Below are 22,596 nucleotides of genomic sequence, written 5' to 3' on the forward strand. Positions count from 1 at the left end.
CTCGGGACAATAAACAGGCACACTTCAGGTCTCCAGTAGTCCATAATCAACAAATGTCTTAACAAAAGTCCACAATTAAACAACAGATAATAAAAGTCCAGAACACATGGTTTTTAAGGCATAAAAAAACCAGTTGATGACACAGAACAGGAGATTTTAGGAGTCAAATTTATGAAACATCAAAATGAAAATGGTCTCTCAAGTCAAAATGACTTGAGATATGACAGATGAAAATAGTAAGGCCTACATAGGTGAATTTACCAAAGTTGTAAGGCAAGTCAAAGGCAGAGTCAGAATTATTAGAACTATTCCCACCATTTTACAGATGAAAATAGTAAGGCCTAAATAGGTGAATCACCAAAGTCATAAGGCAAGTCAGAGGCAGAGTCAGAACTATTAGGTTGAACCAACTGAAATTTCTGGTACTCACTGTTTTGACCTACAAAAATGCTAACAGAAAGAGAAGGAGGTGGGAGCTGGGAAGAGAGTGGGGGAGGGAAAGGAAGGAAAAGAAAAGAAAAAGAAAAAAGAAAGAAATCTCCCTAGTCCAGGGCCTTTAAAAAAAAAAAAAAACACAAAGAAACCCATGGTGTCTGCAACTGTACTAAAAAAGGGGGGGAGGGTTGAGGGTTGAGGCAGAGAAAGATCAGAAATGTTGAGTCTAAATTACAAAACTAGAACCTTCACCTGAATATTGAAAACTAAGTTATTGGTAAACTTGAAGAAATAAAGTATCAGATCTTTCCATTTAAAAAATAAACAACCAGTGGAGAACAAAAATGCATTGGAGAATATATTCCTTAAATAGGTGGTTCAAGTAATGTACCTGTTTATAAATCTTAAAAAATAACAATCTTTAAAGTTATTCCCAGCACCACCTGAGGTCTGCTGGCAGTAGCTCATGTTGGAGCCTCCCTGCAAGGCTCCTTGGCTCCACCTAGTGCCAACCAGGCAAAACTCACACCTGAAACCTGACCTGGAAATCCTCGTCTAAAACTGCTGGTTCCTTCTTTTCCTTAGAAAAAGCAAACCACCACCTGGGGAACTGTCAGCCTCTTCACCGTGACTAGAAGCTGTGACGTGTTTTAGTTCATTGCGATCCTCAAGGTTTATGACAACCCTATGTATTTTTTTTCATATCCTGAAAAAAAAATTCAACCCAATACACAATTCATTCTTTGGATCCTCAGACCGGATTCAGCACCTCCTTTGTAGCATGCACTGCGCAACTGGCTAGGGACAGGAAACAAGACCTCACGGTCTGCTGGAGGTGAGAAATAAGTGATTAAATACAATAGAGTGTAATAAGTATTTATTGCCGGAATTAACTTTTAAGAATAGCAGGAAGCATCCAAGTGAAGAATCAAGGGAAAAGGCCTGCCTCACAGAAATCACAGCCTTGTAACGGCTCATAAACACAGATGGGAAGGCCATGAGGAGTTGAGTACAGCGCGGGCCCTGGGGGGGGGGGGGGGGCACTGATTCAGAAGGAGGCTCTGAAGCCAGAATAATCTGGTCGCATCTTGACTCTGTTACTTTTAATTCTCTGTGCCTTGGTTTCACCTTCGTCACACTGGGGGTAAGAATAGCACCCCCCATATCGGGAGTTGGTGAGAATGTACTTGGAACAGCACCTGCACGTGGTGAGTGCTCACCAGCTACTGGCTGTAACCGTTTTGGCTGGAGTGTAAGTGCTCACAGACCGGAAAGGGAGACTGTCCACAAAGCATGCATGAATGGTTATGTCGTGAACAAACGGGAGCGGAGACCCCTCCCTCCCTCCCTCCGCACACATGTTCTGGAGTAGAGCCAGCCCAGGGAGGCTCACAACCAGGTTTGTTTCCTCTGTGCAGGGACACAAAGGGGTAGTCTCGGGAACAGTGCCTCGGAGGTGATGGTTTTCACGTGAAGTGCTGCCAGAACCTTTCTACAGCCCTAACGGTAACGCAGGGCTCTCGGTTACATAGGACTAAGAGGCTCGGACTGGAGAGCTCTGTGGTCCCTGCGGCGTCCTCCGTGTCAGGACAGGGGGTGAACAGGGTGGACAGAGACGAGTAAGAGAAAAGAGAAAGACTACGACTCGCCAGAATTATCTGTTATGCTTGTCTGCCCTCTTTTTCCGATGTGTTTTGTATTTCTTGGTACATTCTTGTCTCCTACCCACAAGGGGATCAAGGAGGAAATGAAGTAAAAGGAGAAAAGTAAGAGAGGAAACAAGGAGGAGAAAGACAGGGAAGAGGACGGAGACTGGTATTTACTGAGTGCTTATGCCCTAATAAGCGTCTTCTATGAATCTCATCTAATTAGCACGACAGTCTTATGTGATTTTTCTATTATTCACATCTTACAAATGAGAGAGCACTCTAAGTCCTAGGAAGGCTAAGCGATGTACCCGGGTCACACAGCTGGGAACTGGTGAAACTGAGATTCCATCACGTCTTGAGTGTAAGGGTGCACATACATATCCTTCTGCTTTCCCACAGCCCTCAGCCTAAAGCAGGCACACCTTCCTCTTAGTCGTTCCATGTTCCAAAATTCTGTCTCCTCCTCCCCACTCAGACCTTGCCTAAAACGGCTATTCTTACCAAATGGCTGAATTTGGCTAGATAATAAAATATATATACATACATGCATTCATGCATATGTATTTGTGTTTAAGTCAATAGGCATTAACGTAAAGGTGAGTTATAATTCTCTCGAGCATGATGCATCAAAACATGCTCGAACACATGCACACACACACACACACACACACACACACACCTCCCAACACTTAATCCTTCCAGAAACATTTGGCTTTTGAAAGGATTGTTAATTTGAATTACTCCTGAACAAAGGAGAAAGAAATCTAACTTTTTTTCTTGAGAACCTCTCCTTTATTTATTTATTATTTATTGGCTGTCCCTATTTTGGCCGGAGTTTAAGTGCTTGTCTTCACCATCCTCAGACAACTAATACCCACAAGATCAGAATTGTCTGCCACTAGCAAATAGGCACCCAGTCAGTCACTTACAGCTCCCTGGGCAATGAAGCTCATGTGTTACTTCTCCCAGGGATCGCTTTATAAGCTTCAATTTTACTATAGAATATAAAGTCATCACCCCAGTTAAAAGAATTCAAGACATCTCTAAAACATGTACAACTGGTTTTCCTATAAGGACCAAACGTCAGACTTACGTGAGAATAAAAACTCAAACTTGGAAGGAAAGAGAAAGAAAATAGTTAAGAATTCCAGGGAATAACAATTTTTACCCAAAAATGTTTGTGTTTGACTCCCCCAAATGTTGACATGCTACCTTCCCACCAATAGTAATATATATTTGTATTATATATACATTTCAGATCCCTCCAAAGCTGAGCTATAAAACTAGAAAGAAGAAAAGGGAAATAAGTATTAAAAAGGACTATGTGAAATAAACTTTATAAGTCATTGTAACATAACCAATTCAAAAGTCAGTGTAATGTAATGTAATCACTCCATTTTGCAATATACAAGGTCCCTGTCTTAGATCCACCAAGCACACATCATTTGTTTTGTGGGCACTCTGCACACTGTAGGAAAAGAATCTCAAGCAAACAATAACTAAGCAGGATTTCAAAATTGGTTTCTTGGGGCACCTGGGGGGCTTAGTAGGTTAAGGCCCCAAGGTCAGTTCAGGTCATGATCTCGTGGTTGGTGGGTTTGAGCCCTGCACTGGGCTCTCTCCTCTCTCTCAAAAAAATAAACTTTAAAATGAAATTTTTAAATAGGTTTCTTACTCTAAATTTAATTTGACTCACCTAGTGCATTATCTACATGGTTTCTTATTTCTCACTTCTACTGAAACATCCTGAGTCACTATGTGGATTTATTATTTTTTTTATTTTTTTTTAATTTTTTTATGTTCTTTATTTATTTTTGAGAGACAGAGAGAGACAGTGGAAATAGGGGAGGGTCAGAGAGAGAGGGAGACACAGAATCCGAAGCAGGCTCCAGGCTCTGAGCTGTCAGCACAGAGCCTGACGCAGGGCCCGAACCCACAAACCATGAGATCATGACCTGAGCTGAAGCCGGACGCTTACCCGACTGAGCCACCCAGGCGCCCCACTATGTGGATTTAAAATTTACAAAAGAAATGCAGTCTTCAGACATCTAGCAACTTGAGTCATTGAAGCTTTCAGAGCTGGAGTTTCTGAAATAGAAATGCAATCTGTAGGGGCCCAACAGCTTGAGTCAGAGGTATTTCTATAACCCCATTTTCTTACAGAGACGAAAGGAGATTTTAGGAGTTTTCCCTCAGCATCACACAAATATTTTTAAAGCATGTACTATGAAAGACACTATGCTAGACTAAGCACAGAGCTGAGTAAAACATATTATCTAACGTTGAGGAGTTTGCTGTCTAGTTGAAAAAATAAGGCACATTGTTTTACTGAATGCGTATTGTGTAGAGGCAATGAATGCTAATAAAAAACAGGCTCTGTTCCTTTGAGAAATGTGGTTGGGGGGTGGGGAGGGAAATAACCTAAACTGGCAGTACTGTGTGGTAAATGTTAAAATAGTCATGCACAGGGAGATCTGGGAGTGCAATGAAGATGGGGTGAGAAGGGAGAGAGGTCACCTGGAGGACTGCTAAGCTGAATTGTAAAGGACAAGTGGAAATTAGAACTTTACAAAATATTGGGGCACACAGGTGGCTCAGTCAGTTAAGCATCTGACTCTTGATTTCAGCTCAGGTCATGATCCCAGGGTCATGGGATAAAGTTCTGCACTGAGTGTGGAGCCTGTTTAGGATTTTCTCTCTCTCTCCCTCTGCCCCTCTCTCCAACTCACACTCTAAAACAAAACAAAACAAAATAAAAGTTTACAAGATGGAGTAATCAGGAATTAACCCAGTTTACAAAAAGGATTGGGGCATTTGGGTGGCTCAGTCGGTTAAGCTTCCGACTTTGGCTCAGGTCATGATCTCGCGGTTCGTGGGTTCAAGCCTCACATAGGGCTCTGTGCTGACAGCTAGCTCAGAGCCTGGAGTCTGCTTCGGATTCTATGTCTCCCTCTATCTCTCTGACCCTACCCTGCTTGCACTGTATCTCTCTGTCTCTCAAAAATAAATAAAAAAACATTAAAAAAAATTTTTTAAAGGATAAAGGCAATCCAGAAAGTAGAAACAGCACAGAAATTAGAGTTGAATGAAATAACCAGATACTTGGAAGACAGATTCTGATAAAAGCCATTGAAAAGGTCTTCCGGACCCGGAGGTTGCCTAATCTGAACTTTAAGGCTCTCAGGAGGCCTCAGGGGAACCACACTGATCATATGATCATGGTAGCAACTTCAACAACACACACTCATACCAGATTTCTCACCTTCCCGGTCTCACTCTCCTTCTCTCTCACTCTTGGAATTACTTCCCAAATAATTGACTTACACGCGTTTCTGTTTCAAGCTCTACTTTCTGGGAAGACAAAGCAAGACAAAATGACTCATATTTTAATATTTAATAATGTGAGAAAGTCTTAAGGTGAATATATACCATAGAAATACTTTAATACCTCCCATAATAGTTCACTAGTAGGTAAGGTTTAGTCACATGCAGAGCAAGGACTATGGATTTGTGTGTTATCTACTGACTAAAGAACAGACTTGTATTTTAGGATTAGTTCTCAACCCACAAACCAAGGGAATGAAAGATCCTTTCATTACACAAAGTTATCTGTTGTGATACAAATTTGTCCCGATGGAATTTGAGCTAATATAAGCCTGCACAAATGATGTACAAGAAACATCCATTGAAATGCCTGTTTTAAAGAGGGAAAAATTATTTTCTGAATGATAGAAAGATAAAGATTCTTCTTAAGGGCCAATTTTTGTTCATTTGAAACTTTCAGCAGCCAGAAATAATCTGTGAGGCAAAGGGGATTCCCCAGAAGGCTGCTGAACAAAAGAAAAGCTTAGTCAAGGGAAATGTTGTACGTGTTCATTGTGTGAAAATGATCCAGGACCTTTTTTTATGAACAAAACTGGTTTTGGTCATTCAATAATGAGCGCCCTGCATGAACCAGACACCTTCCTAGGTACAGGAAGCAAATAAACGACCAAAACTGGCATGTTCTTTTTTCCACTAAGCATACATTTCTAGGGGACATAGACAATAAACAAATACAAACACAAATACATAGCTAAAAATTATGGTCGGGCTAGGAAGTAGTATAAGGAGAGAGAATAAGGGAAATGAGCAAATGGAGATGAGGGTCAGGAAAGAACTCTCTGGAAAGCCGGGTTATGTGGAACCCTAAAGAGTAAGTAGGAAGGAGTCAGCCGGGATCCAACAAGAACACACGCGCTCTAATTTCACAAGGAAAATTTTAAAAAGAGCTCAGTTGGTTCACAGAAGAGTTTTAAAAATGAATGAGTAGGAACACAATAAGCAGGGCGTAAGATGAAGCTGGAGAAGTGGGTAGAGACCAGAGTGGGCAGTGACTCCCAGAAGGTCATATTAAAATGTTTGAAGTTTATCGTAAATACAGTGAGGGTCATGGAAACCATCTTGTCTAAACCTTAGCCATATGTCGAAAAATAAAAAATAAAAATGGCATCAATAGCCTTCCTGGCAAAGAGTGGGTCCTGAACCACAACTGTCAGGGAATTTATTATTAAAACATCCGGGTTTGATGCTAGTATCATAATGGGAAAACTGGCTCTGCAGATCTAACTCCATGTTGATTTACCTTGCTTGCACAGAACAGGATTATAAGACAGATCTGGGCGAGCCTGGTGTGAATGGTAAGTGAGAACCCTCACAGGGAGATGGGTTTAACTTCTAGGAGTCAGGTGCCCATAGATAGGACTAGGTAAAGAGAGGGGAGAGTCTCAACAATTATTTGGTATCAACCAGATACCAAGGACTATATGAGTTGCCTCTACTTTTTACACAATCTTCACAACCACCTTAGGAAGTACACACGCTCACCTCCATTTTACAAATGAGGGAAAGACAAGTCAGGAAGATTGGGTCATTGGCTCTAAGAAAGCTGGGAAGGCACACTTTGCCATCAGAGGAAGGGAGGTGAGTGAGTCTCTTTCATGCAGATTTTGATCTTGACTTTGTAACCTCTTCAAAATGTCTGCCTATCTTTTGCAGACCATCAATAACTGTTGATTAGTTGATGAACTGACCAGACTGTGGCCATTCTGTAGCCTTAAAAAGAGATCATTGATGTCAAATAAACAATGAACTCATTAAGGACCACTTGTGAGACAATTAGGCCAAGGGGAATTTCTGTTGGCAAGTGTGGAAGTTGGGAGAGGGAATTTGGCTGCAGACTCCCATCAGTCACCCATGGCAGTGGCAGATCTGTCCTCAGACTGAAGGCAAGTTCTGGCTGTCGCAGTGCCAGCCTTGAGAAAACTGGGTCCCTCCCCAACAGCACTACATCCTGGTTTCTTTCAATTTGCCTTTGAAGAACACAGCCAGTAAACTGCCACTAGGGGTCCTCCAAGTAAAAATAATGAGAGACAAAGTACGTGGGCCCTTTGTCGGTTTGTTTTTTAAATTCCTGCGGAGTTACCCTACAGTGTTGTATTCACTTTTAAAAACTAACCTGACTTATGTATCCAGGTTCTTTGACTCCTGGGCTCTTAGGGATAGCATAGCCCTTAGTAGTTCAATAGGAACATCTGACTTTGATAAATGAAAGGGAGTTCTGTCAAGAAAGCAAGCTGCTCTTTTCATTTTCAATTAGGGTCTGTGTCACTGTGCCTAGGGAAGACAGGCCACGGAGGCCTAGAATGGGCAAACCCTGTTCTCACCCAACCTGCCTGGCTCCCTGCAGGGAACAGAGAACAGTGCAGGGAACAGAACCCGTGGATGCCCCTGAGCACTGGCAATTTCCTACTGGCAGGTTTCTAACATTTAAACATCTTAAAATTTAAATGAGGTAAATTGCAGCCATTGCCTTTTCCTGAAACAGCAGGTGCAAGTGCCTTTGTTTTCTTTAGTTATGGCGTGGGCAAACAGAACAGCACGATTTGGCAAAGTATGTTCCAAGTTGGCCAAGTTACAAGCACAGACTTCTCACCTTGGGCTCTCCACGCTCAACATCGTCCCCCTTCTTCCCCACCTTCCCGGGGCTCCCTTCTCCTTTCCAGTTCTGTTTTCCCGTTTCCCCTCTTCTGTCTTTCCTCTTCCATTTCCCCCCTCTTTTAACCATTTTTATGCACACACAAGATGAGTCTTCTGATTATGATCTTTTACACATTCAACTGAAATAATTCCTTGCCCTGGCTTTAGAAGATCAGGAAGGTGAGGGGAAGCTGGGGGACAAAAAACAGAAGACGAAAGGAGAAAGAAAAGGTTTAGAAAACAGGTGTCTCTATCTGCACCTACCTAAAACTTAGGCAGGAAAATAGGCCACCAAGGGACGGGGGTAGTGATAAAAGCCCAGGGGACCACTTCCCTTCATTTTTCCTGCCTCTACTCCTGGACTCCTATATCATGTCATAGGAATTTCTAATCTAACCACAGTCAGATGACTCACACCCACCGACTGGCTCTGCAAAACACCTGGAAAGATCAGCCTAACCCAGAAAACAATCTCTCTCCAGGATAGCCTTTTAAGGCAGGTTGGGGAATTTTCAGCACTCCCTTCCATCTTGTTCACCAAAGATTCATAGGCCTTGATCTTGATTTCAGACATAGTTGTGTCTGAGAGTCCAAAACAATTTCCAAATGACGTGATAAATGGCTATCGACTGGGCTTGCTTCTGCCCGAGGAGGGAAACTGAAAGGACCTTATCTGGGGCCCGAAAGGGCTGAGATCGTGGTGGAAGGGCCCCCTGTCTGCTTCCATAACTACTTTTCAGGAAGTGTATAGGGGAATCCTGGATTTAGAAACCTTAGATGTAGAAATAAATCCAAATGCAAACCAGTAACTACTAGTTCAACTCTTGTTTCTATGATAACAACAAGGGGTGCCTGGGTGGCTCAGTCGGTTAAGCATCCAGCTTCAGCTCAGGTTGTGATCTCATGGTTTGTAGGTTCGAGCCCCACGTCAGGCTCTGTGCTGACAGCTCGCTCAGAGCCTAGATCCTGCTTCAGATTCTGTACCTCCCTTTCTCTATGACCATCCTCTGCTCGCGCTGTCTCTCTCTGTCTTTCAAAAATAAATAAGAAACATTAATTTAAAAAAAAATAATAAGATAACAGCGAGTATTTATCAAGTGCTTCAAATACTCCTGGTTCTGGGTTAGGGTCTCTACAAACATTAATTAATCTGATACTCTGAATAGCCCTAAAACATTTATATAATTTTTAATTGAGGTATAATTGACATATGTTAGTTTAAGGTGTACAGTGTGTTAATTTGATACATTTATACATTGTGATAGGATCACCACCATATATCACGATTGTATCCTTAACAGAGAGAAAAGCTGTTTCTCAGAGAGACCTGAAACTCTCCTTGAAGTGAACAGCAATTTCCTCTGACATAATTTTCCCAAGGCCCTGAGCATGCCTGAGAGCCTGAGGGACCTGGGTATTAGGAAATACTGAATTTGAATTTAATGTGGGAAGTTAGACCATTTATTAATTTTCAGATCTTCAGAAATGAAAACACCTAATATTTCTCATTATACAAAGGAGGGAAGCATATGTTCTGACCATCCCCTGTTTTTGTCTTTCTGTCGTTTAAAAGATTATCCATATTCTCTCCCAGTTTACTCCGTAACTCACTCAAAATATCTATGGGTGCAGAGCTAGCAGGCAAAGGTCCAAACTTTGAACCCAAGACCATCCGATTCAGAACCTGGACTCCCATTCATTTGCCAGGACAACTTTCCACCTTTGGCATTTCATGCCCCTACCATGGCAACCAGGTTTGAAGGGTAGAGGGCCTGTAACTTTTACAAATCTGAATGCTCTTGTGCGGACGAAGGGGAACAAATGCCAATAGGATGAAGGAAAATGGACTGCCATGGCCAACTGTCATTAGCAACTAGCTTGTCTGTAGTACAGCCTACCCACAAGATGTTTTCTGAGGTCTTTTATTTCAGTCCTACTCAATGTTGTCCAATGGCCTCTGGACAAAAATAAGGACAAAAAATAGAGAGCGTGTAGAAACCTTTTGTTTTCACGACTGAAATGCATTCATTTCTCAGTGGGAAATGCCCAAAGTCATGTCCAAGAGTTGTCCTTGTCCATTTTGAAAGTGAGCCACAAGACGACCCAGCTGGTCCTCTGCACCTAGAATGTCACTTCACTTCCTCCCTCTGCACTTCTCACCCAGCCCAGACCTCCACCCCCACCAGGAGGAGAGGTAGGAAAAATTATTGCCATTTATTTCCCCATATGAGCTTCAGAATCATTTGGGCATGTTTTCCAAACCGTTCCATTGAGATTCTGATTGACATTACGCTAAGAATATAAACTAACATGAAAAGATCTTTACAACATTGAGTCTTCTCACCCATGAGCATAATATGTCTACTTATTTTCTTGTCTTTTTATTATTTTTTTTATTTTTAATGCTTATTTATTTTTGAGAAAGAGAGAGAGTCAGTACGAGCGGGAAAGGGGCAGAGAGCTGGAGACACAGAATCTGAAGCGGCTCCAGGCTCTGAGCTGTCAGCACAGAGCCCCATGTAGGGCTCAAGCTCACAAGCTGAAGTTGAAAGCTTAACTGACTGAGCTACCCAAGCGCCCATTGTCTTTTTATAACTCATGGTAAATTTTGTAGTTTTCATATAGTTTGTGCATATTTATTAGTAAACTAATTTTGGGATGATTTATTTTTATAGTCGTTATCACGTATAGGGTCTGCCAACTCTTTTCTAATTCTTAGTATAAAGGAAGAAAGGAATCACTTTGGTAATATTTATTTTACATCTATTCACTTTAAATGTTGACTAATTCTAAGAAATTTTCATTTGATTATCTTGGGTATAATATCATAATATCAACAACTGATCATTTTATCATATGCCATTTCCTTCCTCCAGTTGTACCTCTTTTTCAGCTATTTTTCTTATTGCATTTAGCAGAGCAAATTCTTGTTAAATAAACTTTTGGTTGAGAAGACATTTAAGATGCAACAGAACAAAATTATGAGAGTCGACAGGGATGCTGCCAGTGCAGTACTTAGAAAAGATTTATTACTCTCAATATCTACATTCGGGAGGGAAAAAAAGAGAAACAATAAATTAAGTCGATGCTTGATAAACTTTGTCCCCTTTAAGTTACAAACCAAGAGAGAAGAAAATGAAGTCATAAAGTTAAAATGGAGGAATGAGAAAAAGAATTGCTTAAAAAAACTATCCTTCACCACGAATAGTTTCCTACACTGAGATCTTGGTGAGTATCTGTGTGTCTGCCTCTTAAAGCTTAAGGATCATTAAACAAAAGCCCTTTTTTTTCCAGCCAACAGACTATAAAGTTCTTGAAGTCTGTAGGTCTTGAAAACAAAACTGATACCAATAATAGTAATTTTTGAACTTCTGTTCCAATGATATATTTGAAATGAAATACAAAAGTGTGATTAGCCACTATCTGCATTGGTTTTAAGAAAGGTGGATTTCATGTGCCCCAGCAGCTCAGCCACAGAGTGCCTGGCCGTTCTTGATAAGAGGCAGAGCTAGTCCCTTCCTGCCTTATAAAATAAGAAGAACCCAGTGGGCATTTCTTCTCTAGCACCTGCAGAAACCAAGATTTGTCCTGGAACTGTCCAGGAACTGTCCTGAAGAACAGGATCAACCCAGTCTTCTTGAAGATACAGAGACTGTGGAAACAACCCTCATTGTCCTTCATTGGCATTCACTTAACCCTGACTAGACAGTGAGCAGTCACTTATAATCTGCCTGCACCAGTCCTTTGCTCAGTGAAGAAAATATCTTCCTGATAAATTCTGAAATTCTACGTTTCCCTCAGAAACGCCAGAGGTCTGAGGTTTAATTTCTACCTCTGGGAAGCCCTGGAACATGAAAGCAAATATATTGAATTAAATGTGACTCTAGGTTGATAACACTCCAGAATCTTGTCAAAATGAAACACGAATCTTTTCTGGAACTTTAGGCGTCTTCATCCAAGTCTCCTCAGTATTCTGAAACAATTAGGATTGGCCAAATATGAGAAATAGATGTTTTCAAAAAGAAGCAAAAATATGTGAGAAAAAATAAACAGAACTTCCAAGAGTGAAAATCTAATTGTCAAAATTAAAAACTCACTAGATTACTTAAATAGCAGATAAGAATGCACCAAAGAAAGAAGTGGTAAACTACAAGCTAGATTTCAGTAAATTATACTTAATACTTCACAGAGAGATGAAGAGTTGGAAAAGATATTTTAAGAGATGTGGAAGGCAACTGGGTGGCTCAGTCGGTTAGTGTCCAACTTAGGCTCAGGTCATGATCTCACAGTTCGTGGGTTCGAGCCCCGCGTCGGGCTCTGTGCTGACAACTAGCTCAGAGCCTGGGGCCTGTCTTCGAATTCTGTGTCTCCCTCTCTCTGACCCTCCCCTGCTCACACTCTCTCTCTCTCTCTCTCTTTCTCTCTCTCCCTCTCTCTCAAAAATAAATTAAACATTAAAATTTTTTTAAAAAGATATGTGGAGGTTAGAATGAAAAAAAGCCAATAGTTGTCCAGTTAGAGCTCCAGAAAGAGAAAATAGAGAAAATTGGGTTATATTAGTTATCAGTAATCATGTGACAAATTATCCTAAATTTCAACTGTTTAAAAACAACAAACAGGGGTGCCTGGGTGGCTCAGTTGGTTAACTATATGACTCTTGGTTTTGGCTCAGGTCATGTTCTCAGAGTTTTGTGAATTTGAGCCTCACATTGGGCTCTGTGTTGGCAGTACAGAACCTGGTTGGGATTCTCTCTCTCTCTCTCCCTCTCTGCTTCTCAATTCATGCTATCTCTGTCTTTCTCAAAATAAATAAAATAAACTTTAAAGAATAAAAAGTAAAAACAATAAAATAGTTGTTTCTCATGATTTCAGAGGGGAGTTTCAGTTTTGGTGCCCTTTGCTGCTCACTTGAGTAGTTTGGGGTCTCACAGATGTTCAGGGTCTCACAGGAGGTTGCAGTCTTGCTGTCAGCCAATGCTTTAGTCACCTAGAGTTTGACCAGTTCAACTAGCCAGGATGATATAAAAATTCTAAACCTGTATATAACTATTAATATGGCCTCATAACATATAAAGCCAAAAAATTAACAAAGTTGCAAGGGGAAGCTGACAAGTGCACTATCAATGGGGGAATTTTAACACACCTTCTACATGACGAATAGGTGAAACAAACTAATATAATCATGAAAAATAAAGAATATTTGAACAAACAATTAATAATTTATGTAATGGGGACAAATTAAACCCTGCACACATTATGATCAGAGAATACATATTCTATTCAAGTATACATGTAACATTGATGAAGGCTGACCACAAATCAGACCAGAAAAATATTCTCAATAAATTTCAGTCACTATCATTCCAACCATGTTCTATTTATTCGATGCAATTATATTTGGAATCAGTAAAAACAATTATACAAGAAAATAAATTTGGGGAAAGTCATAAACATAATTTATTAAACAATTAAAAGATCAAGAAAAATCATAATGAAAATTAGAATAAAGTTAACACTAGACTAAAACTTTGATAAGGACGAGAGCCATGTGTGTTTCTTTAATAACTCTACCTTTTAGAATTTAGCAGGGACCTCACCAGTAATTGCCAAATAAATATCTGAATGCATTTGAGTCATAAAAGGTTAAAAATTTTCATGTAACTGGTTTTTTTACATTCTTGTTGCTGCCTGCATTTTTCTAATTTTAAAAATTTGTTCTCTTGCATCTGTCAGAATAGCTAAAATTAACAACACGAGAAACCACAGGGATTGGCAACAATGCGGAGAAAGGAATCATCTTCCACTGTTGGTGGGAATGCACATTGGTGCAGCCACTCTAGAGAACAGTATGGAAGTTCCTCAAAAAACTAAAAATAGAATTACCCTATGATCCAGCAATTTCACTATTAGATATTTACCCAAAAGATACAAAAATACAGGGTATGTGCACCCTTGTGTTCATAGCAGCATTATCAATAATAGCCAAACTATGAAGAGAGCCCAAATGTCTATCAACTGATGAATGCATTAAAAAAATGTATATGCGTGTTTGTGTGTCTGTGTGCGTGAATGTGTGTATGTGTGTGTATACGTGTGTGTGTGATGGAATATTACTCAGCCATCAAAAAGAATAATATCTCACCATTTGCAGGATGTAGCTAGAAGGTATTATGCAAAACAAGATAAGTCAGAGAAAGACAAATACCACATGATTTCACTCATATGTGGAATTTAAGAAACAAAACAGATAAACATATGGAAATGGGATGGGAGAAGAAGAGAGAGAGAAATAAACCACAAGAGACTTGTAACAATAGAAACAAACTAAGGGTTTACAGAGGGAGGTGGGCAAGAGATGGGCTAGATGGGTGATGGGTATTAAGGAGGACACTTGTGATGAGCATGGGATGTTGTGTATATGAAACAAATATTGCACTGTATGATTGCTAAATAAAATTTAAGTTAAAAACTATGTTTATTTTTAAAAAGTCCTCTAGATGTTGTTATATTGCAAGATGTTCCTAGCTGAGTTCTTTAAAAGTCAGCTTGCAGGAAGAATAGTTAGGCTATTTTTCCCTCTTCAGTTTTAGTGAGACATAATTGACAAGTCAAAATTGTCTAGATGTAGGGTGCATAACTTTATGTTTTAATATGCATACATATACATTGTGAAATGACCACCACAATCAAGTAATTAACATATTCACCACCTCCCATAGTTACCTTTTTTATTTGTGATGAGAACACTTATCATCTACCCTCCTAACAAATTATAGGCGTAAAAGTACACAATGAAGTATTGTTAACTATAGTTTCTAAGCTGTACATTAGATCTCCAGAACTTATTCATCTTGTATAACTGAAACTTTGTACCATTTAACCAAATTGTCTCCATTTCCTCTATCCCCTCTGCTCCCAATTACCTGGCAATCACCATTCTACTCAGTGTTTCTATGAATTCAACTATTTTAGATTCTGCATATAAGTGAGATCATACAGTATTTAAGTTTCTGCATGTGTTCTATTTCACTTAGCATAATGTCCTCCAGATTTACCCATTTGTCACAAATGGCAGGATATCCTTCTTTGTAAAGGCTGAATAATATTCCATTGTACAATGCATGCAATTTTTATAATGACCCTAACAGCTTGAAGCAACTATTTTCATGAAATCTGTTTTAAAAATATATATGTATAGTTATAAAATAAAGGAAAAAATAGGAACATTCTGTTTTCACCTGGATACAACTACACACATAAAAATGCTATTGTCTCAGAAAGTGAATCATATATCATAGCAAGTTAAATGGCATGGAAATGTTATATTCAGTTAAATCTCCACTCAACATTAAAATGAATGAGGACCAGAGAGAATAACTCTCTCTCCCAGGATTTAAGGGAAAGAACCCGTCCCCTGACTCCACTATGGCATAACAGCGCCATGCCTTATAACGTGTCTTCCACATGATTCCTGCTTTCACACATCATGACCACCTCCTCCACACACCTTTACTCAACTGACCCCTGGAGATCTTGGCCTGAGAGTGTAGAAAATAATAGTCATTTGCATGAATCTCTTGTCATATACACGTAATTAATTTATAACAAAATTATGTATAATCCTAAGAAATTCTCAGCTAAATACTACCATAAATTGTATTTTATCAAAAAATTATATTGTCCCTGTGTACTTACCTTCATAAATTCTACCATTTTTATCAGCTCCCGAGGAAACACTGGCATAAATATTCCTGAGCCAACTACCTATGTGGTCAGGAGAGGAAATAGGACTGAGTAATGAGCATTTATTCTAGCCGAAGATGTCTGAAATTGGCCGGAAATGTGCTTATTTTTGGCATTGTGTGATCCAAGCTTAATTTTTTTAAGGGATAGCAAGGATATCATGTGCAAAACAGAAGTGGAGGTTTATCTTTCACAGTCTAAAGTATTCCAGTAAGTCATAAATCAACTGGTCATTTCTCCATTTAATGATTTACCACCTTATCAAAAGCATCTTCTTGGTAGCTTTTTATGAGGCTTATCATCTAAAGCCAGCCTCCAAAATTAAAGCCTAATAAATTATTAGCTGCATGTCTAGATGTGCAACAGATGACTGAGGAGTAATAAAAGATCCCTCCTTCCTTTCCATTCAAGTGGTAATTAGCCTGTATTCACCAGCACGATGTTATAAAGATCTGGAAATGATTCTGTTAATGCATTCAATATAGGCAGCCGAGGGGAAAGCCTGACCAAAATGGCTTTGGAGAAAGGAGCTCAGTAATATTTGACTGTTTCTTCTGCTCTCACATTTAGAAGTCTCAGACCTCTACCTCCCTCTGTCATCTGTCTGTAGACAGAGGCAGATGTTGATATTTTGATTTACAATTTTGAAAATCATGGGCTTTTCAAATATGCAGTCAAATTTCACCATTCTTGATTTGGACTCCCCTAATTTAGAAGTCCAAATAATGCTAGCAATAGCTGAAAAAGGACCACTTTTTAAAAGCAAATCCTTTCTTTCCTGACAAATCTGCAAGCAAATTATGTAAATATATTTTAAGGGAAGAAGACGTTTTATATTCCTTCAGATATAAAAGTTTTCATTCATCTGAGAAGTATCCTTTCTAGCCCAATCTAGATATGTAGGTATGTCCTGCCTTGGAAGATCACAGATAGAGTAGATAGATAGGTAGATAGATGGAGGGATAGAAGGAAGGAAGGAAGGAAGATCTGCAGATCATTAGGGACTTAGGACCTACCATCATTCTGATTTGTAGATCTAGAAACTTGATATGCTTGATTTTCTTGGGATTGATCAGCCTCTCAGAAGCTGACTCAGCCTAACAACCCCTCAGAAGAATATTTATGTTTATATTTACAGTCATTTAAAAATTTCACTGGAAGAAATCTCCCTGACCCAAGTCTAAGGCCAATCGCCTGCCTTCTTATGGAAAGATGTATTCAGCAGAAAAGTTTGGTCAGTGGAGAAAGAATTTGAACCAAAGGAGTTGGTATTCTCTGGTAAAGATCATTTTTGATATTATAGAAAAAGCAGAACAGAGTAGCTAAAGTAAGTGAGCTGATGTATGAAGCAAAGGCTTCCAAATAGCCCTACGTCACCACATTCAGGATTCAGTCCAGAGATCTGAAAGGGCAGAGATGCACTGCCGACAGTACAGTCACGAAAGGTCAACCACAGAGGGAATCAGCCTTGTTAATATAATTCACAATAGGTGAGTGCACATGGCAACACTCTCCACAAAATATTTCCTGCTTTTTACTTTCCTGATACATGGTAGGATTATATTCCCTCCCACCACCATTGATAGTAGACATGCTCTTTAGTTGGGCTAAAAAATATATAAATAGAAGTAAAATGTGTCATTTCCAGGCTGAAGCTCAAAGTAGCAGGATGTTATTTGCCACATCACCTGCTATGGTTATTATGGACACACAGAGAGGAGTGCAAGGAGCAAGGAAGGCCCTATGTCAACCTTTTGTTGGGCATGTGTGTGAGAAAGAAATCATTGTCAGGCCAAGCCCCGGAGGCACTGCGGGTGTTTAGTACTGAAACATAACCCAACTTACCCTTCTTGTTGTGGTATATGTTCTGGAATTAAAAATTATTTTACATTGAGGCTTCTTAGAGTGAGGGTCCACTGATAATCTAATTAATACTTAGAAGTTGACTTGCTTTTTATATAATCAGAACAAAAGGAAGTGAACAGTGTTTTGAGATGCCTGGAAAAGCATAATGAACCACTAAGACACTGTAACAGTGCATACTCTCAGGTGATGGCATTAGATCCACCTGCCAAAGACCTCATTTACTCATTCATTCATTCATTCATTCATCTAACAAACATGCACAGAGCGCTCACTACATGTCAGACACTGTGCTGGATCCTGGGGATAGGAAAAGGTTGAGACAGTCCCGCTCCTTACAAATGTATTTATTGTCTTAGCCTCTTCACTCTTATTCTTCTCGATTCCATGAAGATCGTGTACTTTAAACCAGCACATATTCCTTTATCATATCTGTTTAGGCCGCCACTTTCCTTAGTTATGTTTTTGTTCTAAACATATACTCTACATCAGTGCTTCCCAAACTATCATGTTGCTTTTCTAATCCATTCCAGACTAGTGCTTAAGTAAAATATTGTATAATAAAAATCAGTTACTAGAAAAGTATTTTGTGTGATTGAATGCCAATGCACTGGCGATAAGCTATAAAAGTTTCTAAATGATTGCTTGCACTTTCGGTACTTCTTTCCTTCCAAGTGGACAAAAGTTCACTGACCATCACTGGCTTGTGAATTATTCTCTGAGAAGGACAAGCAGTTAGGACCTAAGCAAAGTAAGTTTTCTGTTTTCATCTGTAAAACCATCTGCCCCCGAAACACCAAAGTTATAAAGTTTTTTATGCTGCGTAATCTCTTCCGGTCCACCCCCATTGTCCATTCAGCTAACCACCTGTATTATTATTTAGTTAATGTTTTTTCAAATCACTCATTTTTTATATGGATACATTTTTTTAAATGTCTACTCTATGTAAATAGAAAATCCATTTCACTTACCATAAATAAGATGTAACCGTGCAAAGAAGTGCTATGAATAAGTAATTATTCGAGTCTAGGGAAAGCGAGGTGGTTGCCTGCTCTGAGGAGAGTTCAAATCTTAACTAATGTGGAACTTAAACTTCCTATTTGACATAATCAGAAAACTGAGAGAAAACTAAAGAGAACTTTTACTCATTATGTATTTCAATGCTACGTAATCCCGTATTTATATTCCATCTAAAACCATTTTAGGGACCAAATAGTAGTCTCTCTATTCTTCAGAAAACCGGGCAATATTTTAACTCTCCCAATATGAGGACTATTTCAAGTTGTCCACCATGGCTATGTCTGTCTACAGTCACCAATCAGGTGGTCATAATCACATGGATAACTGAACACAAGTGTCAAAGGTCACCACTTCCTTTCCTTGATCACCCTGTCATATGGACCATTGGTGCTGTAGACCATAGGCCCACTTCAATTCTGGATGTAATAGTCTTCTCAAGTCTACACAGTCTTTATGAGACTGTTTTTAAAGCAGACTCCGTGCCCAAGATTAAGAGTCTCGTGCTCTTGTTTCAACTGAGCCAGCCAGGCGCCCGCCCCTGTGAGACTTTATGGGGCCCTACTGGAGCATCTGACACATCATAAGGACCCAACTAACTTGTATTTTCTTTCTTCTTCCAATAATAATCAGTTTGTTTTCCTGATGAGACAAGAAAAATATTTTTTAAAGACTGGAATTCCCCCTCAGGCTCCTTTGTAGCTACATGGAGAAAAATTAATTCTTCCCCACTTATTTTTTACTGCTGTAAGTGATTAAGCATAATCCATAGTTTTTAAATAATATTTTGCATGGTGGATACAGAAAATATTTATAGAATCTACTGACAGTTAGATACTATGGTTAAATTAGTTAATTCACAAAATAAATATGGTTTAAAAAACAATCATGATCCACAATTATAATATTGATCATACTAGACAGACCTTAAAGGTTTGGTTTGGTCTTTCTGTTTTATATTACCTACAACACCATCCAACTTTAAGCATTACTTTGACATTAGGACGCAGAGATTCTAAGGTCAGAGAGTCATTTAGCCTGAATTTACAATTCACGTTGTGAGTTCTCTGTTGATTGCCCCCAACTAAACACCAGACCTGGGCTTCCGTGTGCACTAGCTGAGAATAGGCACAGTCTGAATATTTAAATTTGTGTAATATTATTCCCAGAGACGTAAATATGAGCTGAATCTTTACAACAATGGAGAGATCACTCTGCAGGCATTGCTTACCTACTGTTGAACTTCTATCAGAGAATTTCCCCCCCCAACTAACTGTTTCAAATAAATGCTAACCGTACAGGGTCTCTTCTCTCCCTTCAGGATATACAAACCACAGAATTCCGATGACTCACCCCAAAATAGCTTATGAATATGCCAGGGGCGGAAGGGCATGCTGTTTGGTTCTCTAAAACTTCCTGCCAAACTGTAGAAACTGAGCATACACAGATATTTGGGGACTAACTGTGAGTAATAATGAGAATTTAATCCCCTTTAGTCTTCTGAGTTAGCAAGAGCTTGCCTAACATGTCCGGTTACATCCTGTTTGCTACACATGTGACTCCTCAAAAAAATAATAATATAATATTAATAGCACAATGTTTCATTGTTAAGACTGCTATTATCTATGTCAATGGTTCTCAAACATTGGCAGCCATTTGTAGACTAAGGTCATTTCTTGGAAGAGCTATAAATTCATGGCTTTGTGAAACAAACATATTATTATTAGGTCTTTGAAATAAAAAGCCAGGATTCAAGGTATGGAATTTTTAAGGAGCACAAGCCCTTCAAAAGGAAAGAGAGTTAGGTATATTGATTAAAATCGGGAATTTGAATCACAGTCCTTTCACCAGTGAGGCCACCTGCAGCAGGTACTTGGCCTAAGTCCGAGTTTCCCCACATGTAAAGTGAAGAGAATAGTAATACCGGCCATGTTTAGGGTTAGGATTCTAGGTCCGGAATATAAGGTTTAAATAGCGGATGTCCCTAAGGAAGGACTACTAAGTAAACAAATTATCTAGTGCTATCTCTTTTTGCAAATAAGAAATCTGAAGACCGGAGCTATGACGCGACCTAAGAACAGTCACACACTCATCACTTGCAGCGCCAAACAGCACCGTAAAGGCTGGGGGGGAACAGGCTCCAGAGCCGGTCAGGCCAAATTCAGGCTCCAGTTTCCATTCTTGCTAGCTGTGCAACCTTGGGCACGTCACTTAATTTTTCTGGGCTTCAATCTTGTGATCTATTAAATATTAAAATAATATTTAAATAGCAAAATAATAGTAAATATTAACATAATTAAAATATTAAAACAAACAAGGGTACTGTTATTAAATACTATTAAATTTATTTTGTTAATATTAAAATAATAAGAGTAATTTTCTCACAAGGTTCATGGACAGCATGAAACAGTGCTTGGCTTGTACTGAGTAATCAATAACTACTCTACTACAATATGGAAAAGTTCTAGTTCTTCCAAAAACAGAAGTTAGAGTAAAATACATGTCAACAATGGCAGGCTTGAAAAAACTATATTCATAAAAGCAACCCAAACCTAAAAAGATACATAAATAAACAACTCAAAAATATATTTGGTGCAGTTTATAATATGTACGGATGTCTTTTAAGATTAAGGTACGTGCCTTCTTTAACCATGTTTATGTGTCATATTTCCCTTTCTTATAGGGAAAGGATGCCAGCAAACAACTTAATATTTCAAACAACAGCCACAATTGTTGAAGAGTCATTTGATTGGAGTTTGAAAAGAATGCCAGTATCCAGTTGCCCTTGACATTTGTGGAGGAAGTGTAGGCAATGGGGAAAACACCAGACTCCCCTACCAGTCTAGGCTTTGCCGTTTGAAAAACTATAGTCAAGGGACTTGATCTCTGAGTCGCCATCTATAAAATGGGGACATCTTCTGCCTTGTTATACACACTACATGGAAACAAGTATGAGGCATGTTTCATAAATAGACTTTGTTCTATTTAATACGTGTTTTGTTATGGCACTTTAACTGAGTTTGTTCAAATCTGTTCTGCAATAGTTGAGAGTCAGAAATATACTTTCCTCTGCTTATTACATACTCAAAGGGCACAAAAACTCTCATTTTAAGGAGCAGGATAGAAGAGACACAGGAGAAAACCTTTCAATCTCAGAGAAAGAAAGAATTTGAAACTTTCCAGTGTTGCCATGTGATAAAAAGGCATGGGAGACGATATACTTCTCTGTCTCTTGGCAACAATTTGTACCCATAATAGGCGGTGAAAATGTATTTGTTAAAAGAATGGGCAAGACACGAATTAAAGGATTTATGGAATCCTAAATTGTTTCAGGATTGTAGGATTTACTGTGTCTAAATTGACACAATTAGTGTGCCCTGACTGACACCATGGTGTCCCTACTCCCACCCAACTAGTCCCTGATTTGAAATCACTGGCCCTCGATGACCTCCAAGTGCTACACACCTATGACTGCTAGCACCTTAACAAAAGGTTTAAAATGGGACCATGAAATAGATAAAGAATTTCTCCTCAGCTCCTCACTTATCTTCTAAGCAATAGACTATATACTTTGTCTTTGAATTGTCTTGAAATTCTGCAAGTGATTTCAATCCTGAATCGAAACCAAGCCATCAAAGGACTTGAGAAACCATACTTCCTACCCTAAATAGACGTCATTTCCAAAAATGAGAGAAAAACAAATCTGCATGACCTTTGGACTCCATTTGTCTCTTAAAGCACCATTTAAAAAAAAATGAGAGGGAACGTTTTGTGATGCAGGATGGGAGCCTGGACAGGTATGGACCCTCACTGCTCCTCACACCTTCTGGGGGGAAAAACCTGCTGAACAGAACTCTGCTTGAGGACTTCA

At 39.2% G+C, this 22,596-nt stretch overlaps 1 long non-coding RNA gene across 1 annotated transcript; it reads left to right on the forward strand.

Moving 5' to 3' along the window:
* Positions 1-1,785: 1,785 nt before the first annotated feature.
* LOC115277089 lies at positions 1,786-21,714 on the forward strand. Its single transcript, XR_003902214.1, has 2 exons — positions 1,786-1,834; positions 21,409-21,714. It is a non-coding gene; the product is annotated as an uncharacterized LOC115277089 (long non-coding RNA).
* The last annotated feature ends 882 nt before the right edge of the window (positions 21,715-22,596 follow it).

This window comes from Suricata suricatta, chromosome 13, assembly GCF_006229205.1.
Source record: "Suricata suricatta isolate VVHF042 chromosome 13, meerkat_22Aug2017_6uvM2_HiC, whole genome shotgun sequence".
Classification (NCBI taxonomy): domain Eukaryota; kingdom Metazoa; phylum Chordata; class Mammalia; order Carnivora; family Herpestidae; genus Suricata; species Suricata suricatta.